We start from the raw sequence: 16,886 nt of genomic DNA, 5'->3' as shown, positions 1-16,886 counted from the left end.
ATGAAAGAGACAGCATGCAACAGAGGGCCGTCCTGAGAAGGGAGGGGTGTAAGTGTGTCTGCTGCTGAGGTTTTGTCAAATTCAGGAGCTTTTCTCACTCATCATCTTCACTGATTTCTCATCTTCTTTTTCACTTACTCATCACTCTTACAAGTAGATATTCACCTGGTCTCTGCCTTTATCCTTGCCCCTCTTTTTTTTTCTTCTTTTTCTCTCAAAGGAACTCTAGATGCTATAACTGCCTTTTAAAGGAGTTAGTTGTTACTGTTCCTAGATATATTGATGATGATGTGGATAATTATACTATAAAAGTTCCTAAATTTAATTTTAATTAAAATAGACTTATCAGAGTGTTCTGTAAAGAATGTTAATTCTTGGAACATGAGAAGAAATGGTGTTTTTTTCCTTCCAATTATTTTAAATACCATAGGAATGCCAAGTTATAAGGTATACAAATTTATATAAAAAAATCCATGTTGTATGAAATGTTTTATCTGATACACCTGGAGATAGATGTCTGCTGGGCGGGGTGAAGTTCCCAATGGCTTCCAGCAGTGAGCACCAGCTGGCACCATGCCACTGGGAATCTGCAGATATTCCTACAATGACCTCGTGTCTAGAAGCAGTCAAGGAAGAATTTTTTTGTTATCACTCCTTTCATACTTTGAAATGCAGCAGATTTATCAAAACTCTTAGAAAGAGCCATAAAAGAACTTCATATTATTTTACTAGAGTCACAGAAAAAGAACCTAAAAATAAAATCCCCTATCTGCTCCCGGAGGAGTGTGGGCACTTCATGTAGCTTTGTGATTTTTACATCACAAGAAATTCCAGGGGAGGCCGTGCAAGCAGGGAGGGAGCTGAGGTCAAGGAGCAGCGTGTTCCGAATCTGTGCTTGACTTACTTTGATGGTCTTATTTGTTATAGCAAATGGAGCCAGGGGGGAAAAAAGGGGCTCTCCAATGAGCATAAGAAGCTACTCTTGGTTTTAATTCGCTCCCTTTGATTTCCCTCAGCAGCATAGATTAAAGATGGGGCTTTCTTTTCTCCTGGTGTGTCTCACTGTGCTACTCACTATGAGAAAGAAAGAGGCAGTTTTAAAGGATTCTTTGTCCAACAAGGTCTCTTTAACTACTGAAACATCTTCCTGGATGAAGTGCCAAGGTGTTTGATGTTAGCTGAACTAGAAATCACATTCTCTCAAACACAAACCCGGTAACTGGAAGCCTAGTTATGAAAATCAGACAAAATGATATATAAAGGGGGAAAAAGCTGCACGTTAAATATTCAGCTTGAACTACCTTACTCCATCCATTTGCATAAATACAGAATTGCCAAGTAGAAAAAATTATGAAAACACCTCAACTGAAATATTCAGGATTGTTATGAAGGGTTGGTCTCCTGAAACGCTCATTTCTCCAGACTCACAACGCTCATGGTGCGGGAGTCATGGCACACTCACCTACCAGTTGATAATGAATGTCAAGGCTGATGTGTCCAAATCAGCAGCCACTGCCAGCTCTCAAGAGCAAACATGCTTCAAACGTATGTTTTACATGATACAATCAATCAATGTACAACTAGTGTATCTAACACTATGTGTATGGTACTAATACACCGTGAGAGTTGTGCTACAGAGAGATAACACATTTCCCAGCTCATTGGAGGTTCTAATTCGCCCCTTATGCCTCACAGCACTTTCCAAGAAGTGTGTTATCTGTAAGTAGCACACCCTTGGCTTATGCCTTATTGCTTAATTGCAATCCAAAAGTGTCAGATCCAAATAATTGCCATCCCAATTTGCCATTACCCATTGCAGGATTTCTGACTTAACCTAAGTGAACATATTTTAAATGAGGTAAAGGCTTATTGAACTTGCAGGAGGAAATTTCTTTACCTTTCTTCTAATTATCCATTGTGAGCAGAGAATGCTTAGGGAGAAAAATAGAGAATCAAGGAGTTGGATGTTTTTACACTTTTTGTTTTTAACTTTGCCCAGCTTCGTAACCTGACCTGCATTCCGAAGTCTACACTTTCTGTTCTATCAACAGGAGGCCACAATGCATACTGTGAGCCCTGAATTTGCCAACAGCAGACTTGGTCTGCCTTTTACCGGCCAAAGAGGCATTTTTATCTTTTACCTATCCTCCTAAACATAGCATTTATTCTTTCTAACCCAGGTTTGGTATACTTTACAGTAAGTGAAAGTGCCTCTCCTTTCCTCTTCCAAAATGAGGAAAATATTTCTTAGGCTGATAGCATTCATGATTCATTTTGCCCAACATTAGAATTTTCCAAGTAGATTCCCTACTGCAATGAATCATTTCTGCTCTGATCCCAGAGTCTTTTCAATCTTCCCTCTGCCTACTAGATACATTCATGCCAAAATGGTCCATGCATGCTATTCCATCTGAACAGTGTGCTGTTGCCTCAATTTTTCATCTAGTTAATTTTATGCAGTTTCTTGAATAATGATTTGATCCCTCCCCTGTGATCTTATGTAAGTTATTTATCCTTTGATCATAACTATTGCCATTTTATAGCCAGATGGAAATATTTCTTCCAACTACCTCCAGTGGACGACAGGTTGTCCTTTAATGTGCTGTCTAGATCACAAACATTAACTTCCACATTTTCAAACTCACCTGAGAGAAGCCAATTCAGTGATTTTTATTTGCTTTTCTGATAGGGCAGCACAGTAGCCAAGTAGATATTTAGAAACCATTTGAACGCCATTTGAGTTTAGGAGGAAAAAGAATTACGTGATTTGTGCCATGGATGTTACATTCTAGGCACCATATTAAACAAAACAATGACTTTCTTTCTCTCTTTCTCTCTCTCTCTTAAATGCACATGCATTAACATGCCCCCCTCAACTCCAACAATAACAAAGGAAAATGCTAAATATGTTATTCCACAGATAAGGTGAAAACTAAAGACACTGGGATAAAAAACTCATCTAAGCATGTATAACTTTCTTAAGAGATACAACCAATGTGGAAACTCCAGTCTGTCAGTCTCAAAGCCTTGTTCTTGTCTTATAGCTCACAATGTATTTAAAGTTATTTTTTTATGAGTGCTCTATTTTATCATGCCTTTGGAATTCTTAAGGGGGTATGAACCTTAAAGAAGCGAGACTTTGTGGGAAGTTGTTGGTCATTCAAGGCCCTGCCTTCTGTTGGGTTAAGGTAGCTGTCTGGGCAACCTCTTTAGTTCTTATAAGAGGTTTGTATGGAAGCCTGAGCCTGTCTCTACCTGTGACCTTTGGGTTGAGGTAGGGTCCCTCGATCCTACATGTGCTCCTGCTGCTCTCATCCTCAGACGCAGCCAGAAGGGCTCTCATCGTAACTGAGTCGATGCCAGTGTCATGCCCTCGACCCTTGAAAACTGCAAACTAAATATGCACGTCTCAGGGACTTCACTACAGTGATGAAAAGCTGACTAATACAGTTCCCATCCTCATTCATACTGCAGAGAGGAGAAGAGCAGTGTGGAGAAGAGCAACTGGCTTAACCCCAGCTCCAAACCCCAAATGCACTTCCATTCACCATCTTCTGCTGAGAACTAGTTGTGAGGAAAGTGTGACATCATAACTAGTTCTGGGGCCACCGTTCCCAAATAGTTTGGGTTATGAAGCTTAAAGAATGCTAGACCTCCATTTTAGGTTTATAATAAAAGAAAATTATTCCTACAAAGTGAGGTATGCAGCTTTGGAAGAGGCCTTTGGCACTGAGGGATCTTAAAGCTTGAGCACCAGTACCATCACAGCCGGTCAATTTCTGGAGTCTGAGAAGCTATAGTCTCTGGACTGGCAGCCATAGCCCAGCAATAACTCCCATTACCATTTATTAAACAGATCTAATAATGTAATCCTTTTTAAACAACATTAATCAAGATCCTAGACTTCCCTAAAGCTGAATGAAGTCAGGTAATACAATGGTGACCAAGGAAATACAACCTCTAAACAGAATGTTGTTATTTTGGTTGTTTCATGTTAACATTAAGAACCTAGATTTTTCACTCACTGATAGTCTTAAAAAAAAGATGTTGGATGCTAAATCTTAGTCATAGCTGTTATGTTCATGGAACTATACGTAAATATTCTTCTAATGCATGTTCTTAATAAATAGCTACTTTTAAAACTTGTTTTCATTCGACAGCAGTGACACAATTATGTGAATTCTATAAATCATCCTGGACTAGGGGTTCACAAAACCTTAGGTTCTTGCTCTGCCTCTGCTCTGTGCTTGAAGGGACACATCACTAACTTACGCTCAAACCATTAGTTAAAAGGGGAATTACTACCTTTACCCTGTTCAATTGAAAAGTTCCTGTGAAAACTAAACTCATTGCTGGTTGATAGCTATTGGATGATTTTACCATAAGACGTAATACACTGCTGATGTTGGTAGTCGTGATGATAGTAACAATCAAGTACTCTCCTTTTCAGGCAAGTGCCTTCCAGAATGCAGCATCAGGCATTCCGCACTCACTATTTGGGGAATTTTTGAATAAGATACATAGTTTGCTTTCGACTCCCTTATGTACTGTCTTTACACAGAGAGGGCTTGAGGATTACAGGAACACATATAAAGAGCTTAAACCAGGGTCTTCATCATTGTACACACTACAGTGTACACGAACATTTCATTAGATCAAAAATTATTTTAAAAGTAAACTTTTCTATATTCAAAATCATCTCAGTTTTTTTAAGACAACTCAGGTCTACATTTTATTACACTAACAATATCCCTGTACCTACTTTAAGCAATCTTCTTTCTTTTAGTTCAGTATTTTCTGGTACTCTCCAACCAGACTTCTTTGAGAGGATTGCTAAAGTCCTGAAATGTGTGGAATCTGTGCCGTTTGAGTGTGAGAAGGAAATGACTTTACCTTCAAAGTCTCATTTCTACTGATTCTGTGTAAATGTATCTGTACCAATACTTCATTTCTTTGGGTTTCTGAAGCACCAATTTTCTAAAACATTGCCTCCCAAAGCATTTTTAGGTAGCATTATAAACTTGATAATTTTTTCTCAAGTTATGTCAGTAACAGCCAAGGCACAGTTTCTGGAATATGGTTTCCTCTTATTTTGATTTATGCCTGCTCTTTGTAATTTTATGTTTTAGCATCTTTAATTTCCTCATTATTCTCTGAATCTTTCCAGCATATTTATATTTTTGAGGCAGTAGAAAATACTGGAGTATTATTATTTTGATACTAACTCATAGTATTCATATTGCATTTGTGAAAAGGTAGAATTATATGATAATTCTGCTTTCATAATTATGAGTATATACAACTCAGAAAAAAGTGGCACTTAAATTTATTTTGCGGTTGTAGGAAAACAGCAACTCTCTCATTTTGTTTTTATTTTTATATTGACATTGATCTTTATTTAAAACACTTAAGATTACACTTTGTAGTTAATTTGATTTATATTCTGAAATGCTTTGTCAAACTAAGACATAAATTATTGATTGCTTGTTTTATATTCTTCCCTTTCAAATTGCTTTTTAAAAGATAAATTTCATTATTGGCCAAGGTAAACGAGGAAGCACATTTCTCTATTTTCTTTTAAAGATTTATTTATTTACTTGAAAGTCAGAGCCAGAGAGAGACAGACAGAAAGACAGACAGACACACACACACACACACACACAGAGATCTTCTATCCACTGATTCACTCTCCAAATGGCCACAATGGCTGGGGCTGGGCCAGGCTGAATATCCTAAGGAGATAGTTTAATTTTTCACCTTTGCCCATAATGTTTAGGTGTTCGCTTAATCATTATGATGAGTGGGGAGAAATCCTTAATATCTAGATTGCTGCAATTGGGGCTCCCAGTTTACCAGCCTCTCCAGGGCTATTTTTCCCCTTAGGTCTGATTTTCATAAAAAATGAGGCTTAGGCAGCAACTGATATTAGCACAGTTTAGTCTGGTAGTGCTCTTATGATGGACAGCAGGGGCAGGCCAGTGAAATGGGCCTGATATAGTTAGGTTCAGAGAATCAACAGACCAGGAGACCCTCTACCTGGAGAGACCTTTCTCAGAATTTGTAGGGTTCTTTCCCCCTTTCTTATATCTGCTTGCAGTCCGAGTCAGCCACCAGATGTTTTTTCCATGAAAGGAGCTCGTATGAGTTCATACGGTGTTCTTTTAACGATAAGCGTTGTTTTATATACATGGAATTTGCATCTGTGCTGAGACAGCCTTCTGTCTAAGGCAACTCCTATTTACAGGTCCTGATGTCATAGAGAACTGGATTGGAAATCTCCAGTCCAGGTTACATCATACCACCAAGTGACACACGGTGCCCGGTCCTGTGGGATGTTTGAGTGGGCATTGTGGACATAATTAATCTTATAACCATTATAGGAATTAATGCACGCTACATGATTTAAATAGAAACCACACACACGATTAAGCCTTGATAAAATATAAATACTTAAATAATGTTCTATTTTTACGTTTACTCTCTTCAGGAGCCAGAAAAATAATGATGGATCTGTGTAACCCAAATACATATATATAGTAATAGCTTTGACTCCGGTTGCTATGAAATTTCCTGAAAAAATATATTTATGCAGCGATATATATATGTATAATTAAATTCAGCACAAAAAGAGACAACTACAAACACAATATTGTATACAAATAGGGTTCTTGATGTCAACTTCTTTGTTTTTTTTTTTTTAAAGATTTATTTTATTTATTTGAAAGACAGAGTTACAGAGAGAGGTAGAGATACACAGAGAGGTCTTCCAACTGCTGGTTCACTCCCCAGATGTCTGCAACGGCTGGAGCTGTGTCGATCCAAAGCCAGGAACCAGAAACTTCCTCAGGGTCTCCCATGTGGGTGCAGTGTCCCAAGGACTAAGGCCATCTTCTACTGCTTTCCCAGGCCACAGCAGAGAGCTGGATTGGAAGAGGAGCAGCCGAGACTAGAACTGGCGCCCATATGGGATGCTGGCACTTCAGGCCAGGGCTTTAACCCACTGCACCACAGCACCGGCCCCAGTGTCAACTTCTGATTTATCCTTAAGTTTTCATAACTACATTTGGTACATTAAGATTCAATCTGACTTTTTCCTCCAGTTTATCATATTCTCTATTTGACTTCATGCTGTTGTTCCTCTTTAACTTTGCTAAAATCTGTCAATTTCTTACTCAGAGACTTTCTTTGTCCCTGTCTCAGATTTAGCTAATCTGATTCTCAAAGCATGCTTTAAATACTAAGTCTTTAATTATGTTTTCTTTTGAGGTTTGCCTCAGTTGATCAACACAACATGTCTGTTGCCGTTAACCCCAACGGCTCCCTACTCTCTACTCAGAGTAGGATCCGTGTTCGTTGCCTCCCTGCTGTGTTTGCCTTGTGTCATGTTGTGGAGATTCACTGCTTCCGTTCCTTGAGCGGAAATGTCACTCACTAATTCAAATCAGAACTGCAAATATCCACTGAGCAGAATCATGAGTCTCCATCGACATATCATCTCGCTTTTAATGCACAAAGTTTGGAATGTATTTTTTATTTAATAATCTATTTCCCAAGCTTTTTTTTTGGCTATCCTTGGAACACTTAAATTATATAAGGTTTCTTTGACTGCAGTATCTCAAACCCCATGAGGGTCCAGTATTTGTTGTCATTTTCAGTTTTGTCAGTTGCTGATATTCTCTTACCAGAAAACTTACAGCAACAATTTGTCAACAAATGACAGTGATCTTCATGAAGGGCACTGGAATAAGCACAATATGGAAATACAGCTCCTGATTACTCACAAATATAAACTTTAAGATAGGAAAAATAACACCTTTAAAAACAAAATGAGCTTTACCATTTTGAATATTTGCTTCTAAGTTGTAATACACTGCACGAAATACGTAAAATAAATCTCTAGATTATTTTGCAAAAGAGAAATGCCCATTAATTTGATTTAATGAGTAGATATATTAAAATGTCTCCTTGTTAAAGTATGAGCTCTCTATAATTTATCTGTGTTGGTAATCCTTATGAGCAGTTGTCATTGGTTTCCTCATTTTTCCATATGCAAACAGATTTTGAGTCTTCCAGGGTATCATTGTTCCACAATACGCATACTTTGGATTTGGTTTTGACAAACATTTAAAATGAAAGCAGGACTATGAAGTTTTCTTGCACTTTCAGAGAAAATGGAAATCAAACAAAATTGCAATGTTTTGCTAATTATCAAGATTTGTTCATTATATTTTTCTACTTCAGATGACTTATACTATTTTTTTCATAGGAGCCATTAAAATAACAACACCATCTGGGGAGTTAACTCAAAAAGAACTAAAGTTCTGAGTATATGAAATTATACAACTGTGGGTAGTATCGCCCTACATAATTTATGTTCAAGTAGAGCAAAGAAATTTTAAAAATGTATTTCTGTGCCTGAACACAAAATTCCACTCAATTTTCAGAACTATTAGAAAATTGTTATTCAGCATAAATATAAGAGCTTTCCTTTTTCTTAAAACATAGATACGTCAATTTTTTAGACTATATCATGTTGCTTCCCATGGACACTTATAGAAATTAAAGATAAAATGTCCTGAAATTATGATATGGCATCTCTTCATTTCATTAACAACGAGCAAGGTGAGTTTATACACCCTGCTTCAGGGCCTTGATACTTAACGATGTCCTCTGCCAGGACATTCTTCCTCTTACCACTGTATGGATCTTGACTTTGTTCTTAGACTGTGGCTCAAATGTCCTGCATTAGAAAAGGTTGCTACGACTACTTTAAAAAATAGTAACATTTCTGGGCTGGCTTTGTGGCATAGAGGGTTAAGCTGCGCCCTGCAATGCCAGCATCCCATATGAATATCAATTTGTGTTCGGCTGCTCTGCTTCTGATCCAGCTACCTGCTAATGTGCCTAGGAAAGCCAAAGAGGATAGCTCACAACCTTCTTCTCCTACACTCACATGGGGGACCCTGTTGGAGCTCCTGGCTTTTGCAGCCATCTGGAGAGTGAAAACATACATACAGAAAATCTCTCTGTCTTTCCTTCTCTATTGGTAACTCCACCTTTTAAATAAATTAGTCTTTTAAAAAATAGTGTCATATCTTACCAAGCTCACCCATCTTTTATTATAAATATTTTTGTCTTGTTTGCAGCTAATTGCCCTTGATATTTACATACATTTCCATTTATTCATTCATTTTACATCTTCTTATACTAAAATGTTAATTCTATGAAAAGCAAGAAATTTATTCTTTTTTTTTCTGTTGTGCCTAAAACGTAACCTGGCCAATAGAAGGATCTCAAAGTCATTTTCTTTAAAAAAATGACTGGGTAAGTAAATGAATAAGTTGGAAAATCCCAATAGTACATATTATATTTCGTAGGACCACTCTTATTTGCTGGGTAACATACCAGTTTGATCTGATTTGATCTACTAACTCTACAACATGGTCCATTCTATTCTCCCTCATTTCGTAAACACTTAAAGCAATGAATTGTTCCTAATTTTTGCAATTTACTGGGTCTTTAAAACATCAGTCTTCATATGAATCTCTCAATATGGAATAATTTTTCTACCATTCTTCACTCCAATGTCAATAATAGAAATTCTGATTATCTTTCAAATTTTATATTAAAGACATTTACTTGAGAAAACTATTTTCTCAACCATAATATTCCTTTAAAGTCCTTACTCATTTCAATCTTTGTGTTCCCTTGCTTCCATCTAGATAATAGAATTCAAACTCTCTGTTAGTAAAGACATTAATTTATCTTTAGATACCATGAGCTAGACAATGCATTATGTGCTTAAGGTGCTTAAAAATAGTTTGTGGTAGAAAAGAAACAATAAATGTATGTAATCCACTGCATTAAACAGATGTCCACAGTAATATGGAGGCTCAGAGAGGTTGATGTTAAAATCATCACAAATTCTATGTAACTAATTTGATCTGCCTTTTTAATCCAATACAATAAATTTAAATTGATCAGCTTAAATAAATTAGAAATAATCTGCAAAATTGTCTCTTCCCTTGAAAAATTTCTAGTCATATGTGCATTTGGGAGAACTAGGTTTATAGACTGTAGATTGACTACTTTAGCCAGGAAAAAAAATGTGTCATCTATAAAAATTGACTAAAAATTGCTAATTCTTTCTTTGTAATAGTCATGTGTATTAGATAGTGTCGAAGCTACTACATAGAGCCCTTAGTTTCCATTGTATTGTATGACATCTAGGACAAGAATACATTTAGAGTATATATCCAACACACACACACACACACACACACGTTTAATCTTGCTTTTTGATAATGAGAAAATGTCGAGCAAGCTGCTGTAATGGTGTCCTTTTCATCCGGGCCTTCTTAGTTTCTAAAGCCGTTTCCTGATGGGTGGGCAGCCAATAAGCATCAGCACGGCCACTATCCTGAAAAGTATCTGATCCTACTCTCTGAGGCCATTTCTTAACATTAGTGGGAAACAGCACGTATTGACACTGAAATCTATTTAATAGCGAGGTTCCTGACAACTAAACATCAAGACGGAAGAGCTTTTAAAAATGCACAGAGACACATTGTGTTGACAGCAGGCACTATTGACTTTTTCTGCTGAACAATCCTATGCCAAGGGCTCAGGAAGACATGGGGGAGAGAAGTAGTTGGTTTTTCTTAAAAAGTACCTGCTGTCAGTCAGTTTGGCATCATCTGAGGCAGCAGGTGCTCCACAAGAGAAAATGAAAGATCATTAGACATCCTTTGTTTTTTTTTTCCCTCTGTTTTTTGACAATGCATTGGTGGCAGGAACTAGTTGTAATGAAAGTTCAGTTTACCTTGATAAGATAGCTCTTTCTCCAGCCTATTAACCCAATCACTGGCCTGTGACACATTCTGACTTTCTCTATCTTGACTCCTTTTTTTCAGCACACCTGATCTAAAACTGGAGAGAGAAAAACCAAGCCTGCATTTCAAACACAACTTCCCAAAGCAAATTACTATATAAGTATTTAATTTTTGTCATGTTTCTGCTTAATTTTTTAAAAAATTATTTATTTGAAAGAGAGAGAAAGAGAGAGAGACACACCAGATAGACACAGAAAGAGAGAAAGAGCTCCATCTGCTAATTCACTCTCCCAAATGCCCACAAAGGCCAGGGCTGGGGCCAAAGTCAAATGCCAGGAACTCAAGCCAGGTCTGACACATGGCTGACAGGAACTCAGTCACTTGACCCATCACCACAGTCACCCAGGTCTGCATTAACAGGCAGCTGGAGTAAGCCGTAGAGCCAGGTACCAAACCCAGACATTCCAATATGGGAAACAAGCAGCCCAACTACCATCTTAAACACTATGCTGAATGCCTACTCCTGCTGTGTTTTGTAGACCTAAACCTTTGACATCCCTGATATGCAGGACTATCTGCATGTGTTCCCATGTCATACAGTGTTGTCTGAGGTGGGTAAACTGATCATCAGGCCAGTAGATTAAATGCAAGTAACTTTGTGCTTTAGAATCGTATTGCTCATAATCTACTGAAAAGTGACAGCATGCAGTGTCAGATTTCTCCACTCAAATTCCTCTTCTTTGATGATAATAAAAGACTTCTTTGTGCCTGATTAAGTAGCAAAAAATCTATCATGTCTATGTAGAGCTCACAGATAAGTCCATGGAAGATACTAAAACTGATAGAATGTCACATATTACTATTGCAGGAACAGTGGCAAATTGTGCATGGGCTCATTTGATAAATGCATTGAATATTTATAGATTAACGAATAAAACAGATGAAGGGGCATTTGGCTTAAGCAATGAATTAATTTTAAGTCAAAGCTGTCACTGTTACAACTGAAGAAAAGAACAGAAATCTTTAAAATGCTCTTGTTAAAAGCGAAGTAACAGAAAAAGAAGGCAAGGAGGCATATGCAACAAGCAACATCAAGAAAGACTAGATTAAAAATCAAAGTTTTATGCAGCTAATTAGATTCACATGTGAATATATCATCAAAATTTAAAAATACACTATGAATTACTAATTTAAAACACTAATAGGTACTATAAGTGTGGCTCCCCCTCTTCATGGAGGAACGACACAGGACCCTGCGCTGTTCTTTTGTCCGCTCGGCCCTCCCCGGGTTTGCTGCTGGTTCTTCCCGGGTTGGCTACCATCCCTTCCACCTCCGTGGAAGGGCGGTTCCCCCTAACCACTTTCCCCACTTCCGCGGGGGAGTGGCACACCGCCGGCCAGCTCTCTCGGGGGCTGCACAGGTGTTCCTTCAGATAGATGTTCCTGGTGCATGTTGTCTCTCTCCTCCTTTATAGTCCTCTTCCACCAATCCCAACTCTGCTACCCACACGCCGAGTACGCTGCTCTCCTCCAATCAGGAGCAGGTCCTGCTGTTTATTGGTTGAACTGGAGGCAGCTGCGTAGAAGCTGTTTCTCCCTTCTCAGCGCCATATTGTGGGAGAGCAGATGCATAGAATAAGTCTTAATTCCAGTAACTTAGTCTAGTCCGAGTTGCTCCCCACAATAAGCAACACAAAGTTAAACATGGCATATTATTCTGAATACTTAATGACCTAATTATTTTTCTACATTTTTTGGGCAACATGATGCTTGGCTACTTCTTCATTTAACAATGAGTTTTGTAGAAAAACAGCTGTTTTTCCACTAGCAGCATTGATCAAAATGTGTTCTTTATAACCAATAGATTAGGAAACTTTCCGCTCGTGTCACAACTCATTGGTAATGATGTGCCGAGACTTAATCTGACCTGGTGAGATGCACGAAGCATAGAGCTTCCCACACAGGCATTCTCAGCATTTGTCAGAATTTACAAGGTTGTGCCCTAGGAGGTCAGGGATCCTTCCTTCCAATTCCCATTCTAAAGGAAAGCAAATGTATGGTGCATTTTTAATTATGTACAATAATTATCGGGAAGGCTTTTCAGGAATATTCTCCCCAGGAAAAGTACCTTTAGCAAAGCACTAATGAGTATCATGTTTTTTCATCAAACTGCTAATGACTGGAAGGAATTCTAAGAGATCAGTTCTCTCTCTATGTTTATGCTGGCAATGTTGAAGAAGTGGTGTGCTGGCCAGTTTGCTTGGGCTGCAGATTAGAGGACCCAAAGATGAAGCTGAGGGGTTTGGGCTCATGATTGGGGCAGTAGACTCGTGAGAAAATCACTTTCTTTTGCTTCATTCTGTTTTTTGTTTGTTTGTTTGTTTGTTTGTTTTTTACAGACACAGAGAGAGAGACAGAGAGAAAGGTCTTCCTTCCATTGGTTCACCCCTCAAATGGCTGCTACGGCCGGCGCTGCACTGATCCGAAGCCAAGAGCCAGGTGCCCCGTCCTGGTCTCCCATGCGGGTGCAGGGCCCAAGTACCTGGGCCATCCTCCACTGCCTTCCTGGGCCACAGCAGAGAGGTGGACTGGAAGAGGAGCAACCAGGACTAGAACCCGGTGCCCATTTGGGGCCAGCGCTGCAGGTAGAGGATTATCCAAGTGAGCTACAGCCCCTTCATTTTGTTTTTTTAATACTCTATTGAAATATAATTCACACACCATACTACATACCCTTTTGGCAATTTATTTGGATTTTAATATATTCATCATTAAAACATCATCACCACAATTTTAAAATATTTCCATTGTCCTCAAAAGAAACTCATGCCTTTTAGGACTCACTCCCATCTTGTCTGCAATTAGACCCTGATAAAACTTAGTCTCGGTGTCTATGAATTTGCCTATCTTGAACAATTCTCATAAATGAAATCATATGTTAGTGTTCTTTCATGCCTAGCTTCTTTTACTTACCATAATGTTTTCAAGGTCCATCAATGTTGCATTTAATTCATTTTTATTGCTGAAGAATTTCCATTAGCCATATATACCACATTTCATTTATCTGTTCAGATTTGATTATCTTTTGAGTGCTTTCCAGTTTGGGACTATTATAAATTCTGGATAGGCATTGGTTTCACTTATTTTATGTGTATGTTGAGTATTAGAATTGTTAGTCCTTGTGGCCCGCACTGTGGCATAGTGGGCAAAGCCACCGCCTGCGGCATCTGCATCTGATATGAGCACTGGTTCCAGCCCCAGCTGCTCCACTTTCAATCCAGCTCCCTGCTAATGCAGCTGGGAAGTCAGCAGAGGATGATCCAAGTGCTTGGGCCTCTGAACCCACATGGGAGACCTGGAAGAAGCTCCTGGCTCCTGGCTTTGGGTCGGCCAAACTCTGGCAGTTGCAGCCATCTGGTGAGTGAACCAGTGGACCAAAGGTTTCTCTCACCCTCTATCTCTCCCTCTCTCTTTTTCTCTCTCTCTTTCTATAATTCTGCCTTTCAAATAATAAATAAATATTTTAAAAATAGAAGTGCTAGTTCTAATTAATTGTATTTTTAACGTTTTGAAGAACTGTCAGATTGTTTTCAAAAGTGATTGGACTGTACCTATAAACAGGATATGATGATTCTAATTTTTCCACATCCTCACCAGCACGGATTATTGCCTTTTTATTTTCTTCTTTTTTTTAAAGATTTATTTATTTATTTGAAAGGCAGAGTTACACAGAGAAAGAAAGAGAGGCAGAGAGAGAGAGGGAGAGAGGTCTTCCATCTGTTGGTTCAATCCCCAATTGGCCACAACAGCTGGAGCTGCACCGATCCAAAGCCAGGAGCCAGGAGCTAATTCCAGGTCTCCCACACAGGTGCAGGGGCCCAAGGACTTGGGCCATCTTCTACTGCTTTCCCAGGCCATAGCAGAAAGCTAGATGGGAAGTGGAGCAGCTGGGATTCGAACTAGCAATTTAGGGATGCTGACACTGTGGGCAGTGGTTTTACTTGCTATGCCACAATGCTGGCCCCTATTTTATTCATCTTAGTGATTGTGAGATAATAATATTTCATTACTGTTTTAATTATTATTTTAACTGTACATGTTTTAGTAGGCCAATGTGGTAATTGAAAAATGTATTCAATGAATGATAATCAAATCAGATTAGATAGCATTTCCACCTACTTAAACATTTTTGGTTAGCAATATGCGATTAGTGTGATTTTTAATAAGTGTATGCACTGTATACTAATCGAAGCATAGGCAACAAAAGTAAAGGATTTGAATAGGTATTTCTCAAAGACAGCCATACAAATGGCCAACAAGCATATGGGGAAATGTTGAGGATTATTAAATCTCAGGGAAATGCAATCAAACCCATAATGAGCTATTACTCCATTCAAGTTATAATGGCTATTCCTAAAAAGACAAGAAAAATGCTAGTGACGTTGTGGAGGAAAGGGTACTCATAACTGTTAATGGGAATGTAAACTAGGATAGCCACTATGGAAAATAGTATGGGGATTCCTTAAAAAATTGAAAATAGATCTGCCATATAGCCTAGGGAATATATACAAAAGAAATGAAATCATTGTAGCAAAGAGATGCTTCACTCCTGTGTTTATTGCAGAACTATTCACACTAACCAAAATGTTGAATTAACCAAGGTGTGCAATGATAGATGAATGGATAAAGTCAATGTGGTATATATTCACAGTGGGCTATTGTGTAACCACACACACACAAAATGATATACTCTCATTTGCAGCAGGATGTATTCAGCTTTAAAACATTATATTAAATGAAATAAGCTAGACACAGAATGACAAGTACCACATATTCTCCTCGGATGTGGAAGCTGAATAAACTTGATCTAAACACAGGATGGTCACTGCCAGAGTCTGGGAAGAGTGAGAGGAGATAATGGGGATCAAAGCACAGCTAGATGGAAGGAGCACACACAACTGGCCTTCTCTATCCATATGTTCAGCATCTGTGGATTCAATCAATTGTGAATGAAAAGCATTCAGGAAAAAACTTCTGCACTAAACATCGACAGACTTTTATCTTGTCATTGCTGCCTAAACAATACAGAATAATAGCTATCTATACAGCATTTACATTGTATTAGGTGTATAAGTGATGTAGAGATGACTTCAAGTGTATGGAAAGTTGTGAATAGGTTAGTTGAAAATATTATATCATTTTATACAAAGCACTTGATCATTCAAGGATTCTGGTATCTGCATGGGAGGGGTACAAGGAGTCTTGGAGCCAATGTTCCATGGATACTGAGAGCATATATTCACCTCTCTATATACATAATCTCACTTTCCAAATAGCAAGAGACCTTTCTGCTTTTTGCTGAACTTCTGAATTGGTTGGAATTTCTTTTGATTGTTTATTTTCTACTCCCTCAGCTTTCTGTAACTCAACAGAAAACAGCCTTCAGTGGCTAGTGCATGGCCCTGTGTAACTCAGGGTGAAAAATTAGTTCCCTTCAGCTCTCTTTGATGACATGGCCTCATGAGGAAGTTTTCGGTAGGAAGCAGTGTCGCTTTTGGATTGGAGCCCTCTGGGACTATAACACATCACACCAGTCTCATACCAATGTTAAACATTTTTAAGTGTACTTGTGGCCAAGAAAAATGTTTCATGTTTCCATTCAATACTGACATCACATAAAAGTGTAACAAGAGCAAAAAATTAAGTAAGTGTTTAATTGGTATTCCTTTAATGTTTGACTTTCCTCTTCTTTTACCTTTCTCAAAAACATAACAAAATAGTTATAATTGTCTAAATTTAAAAACTTAATCCTTATTTTTATGCTACAGATTTAAACATATATCTAATATCTAATAATATTTGGGATCTGTTTTTTTGTGTGTTATTTTGTCAATGTCATTTAAGAGCTAATGGTAGTCTAGGTCAGGGGTCAGTAAATGATGGCCCGTGAGTCAAATTCATCCATAAATAAAGTTTTATTGGGATATAGCCTCAGTCATTTATTTATATAATATGTATAGATTCTTCTGCACAATGGCGTTATGACCTTCCAAG

Source organism: Oryctolagus cuniculus, chromosome 4, assembly GCF_051225735.1.
Source record: "Oryctolagus cuniculus isolate XC-2025 breed Fujian yellow rabbit chromosome 4, ASM5122573v1, whole genome shotgun sequence".
NCBI classification, from domain to species: Eukaryota; Metazoa; Chordata; class Mammalia; order Lagomorpha; family Leporidae; genus Oryctolagus; species Oryctolagus cuniculus.
This window is presented reverse-complemented; position numbering follows the sequence as displayed.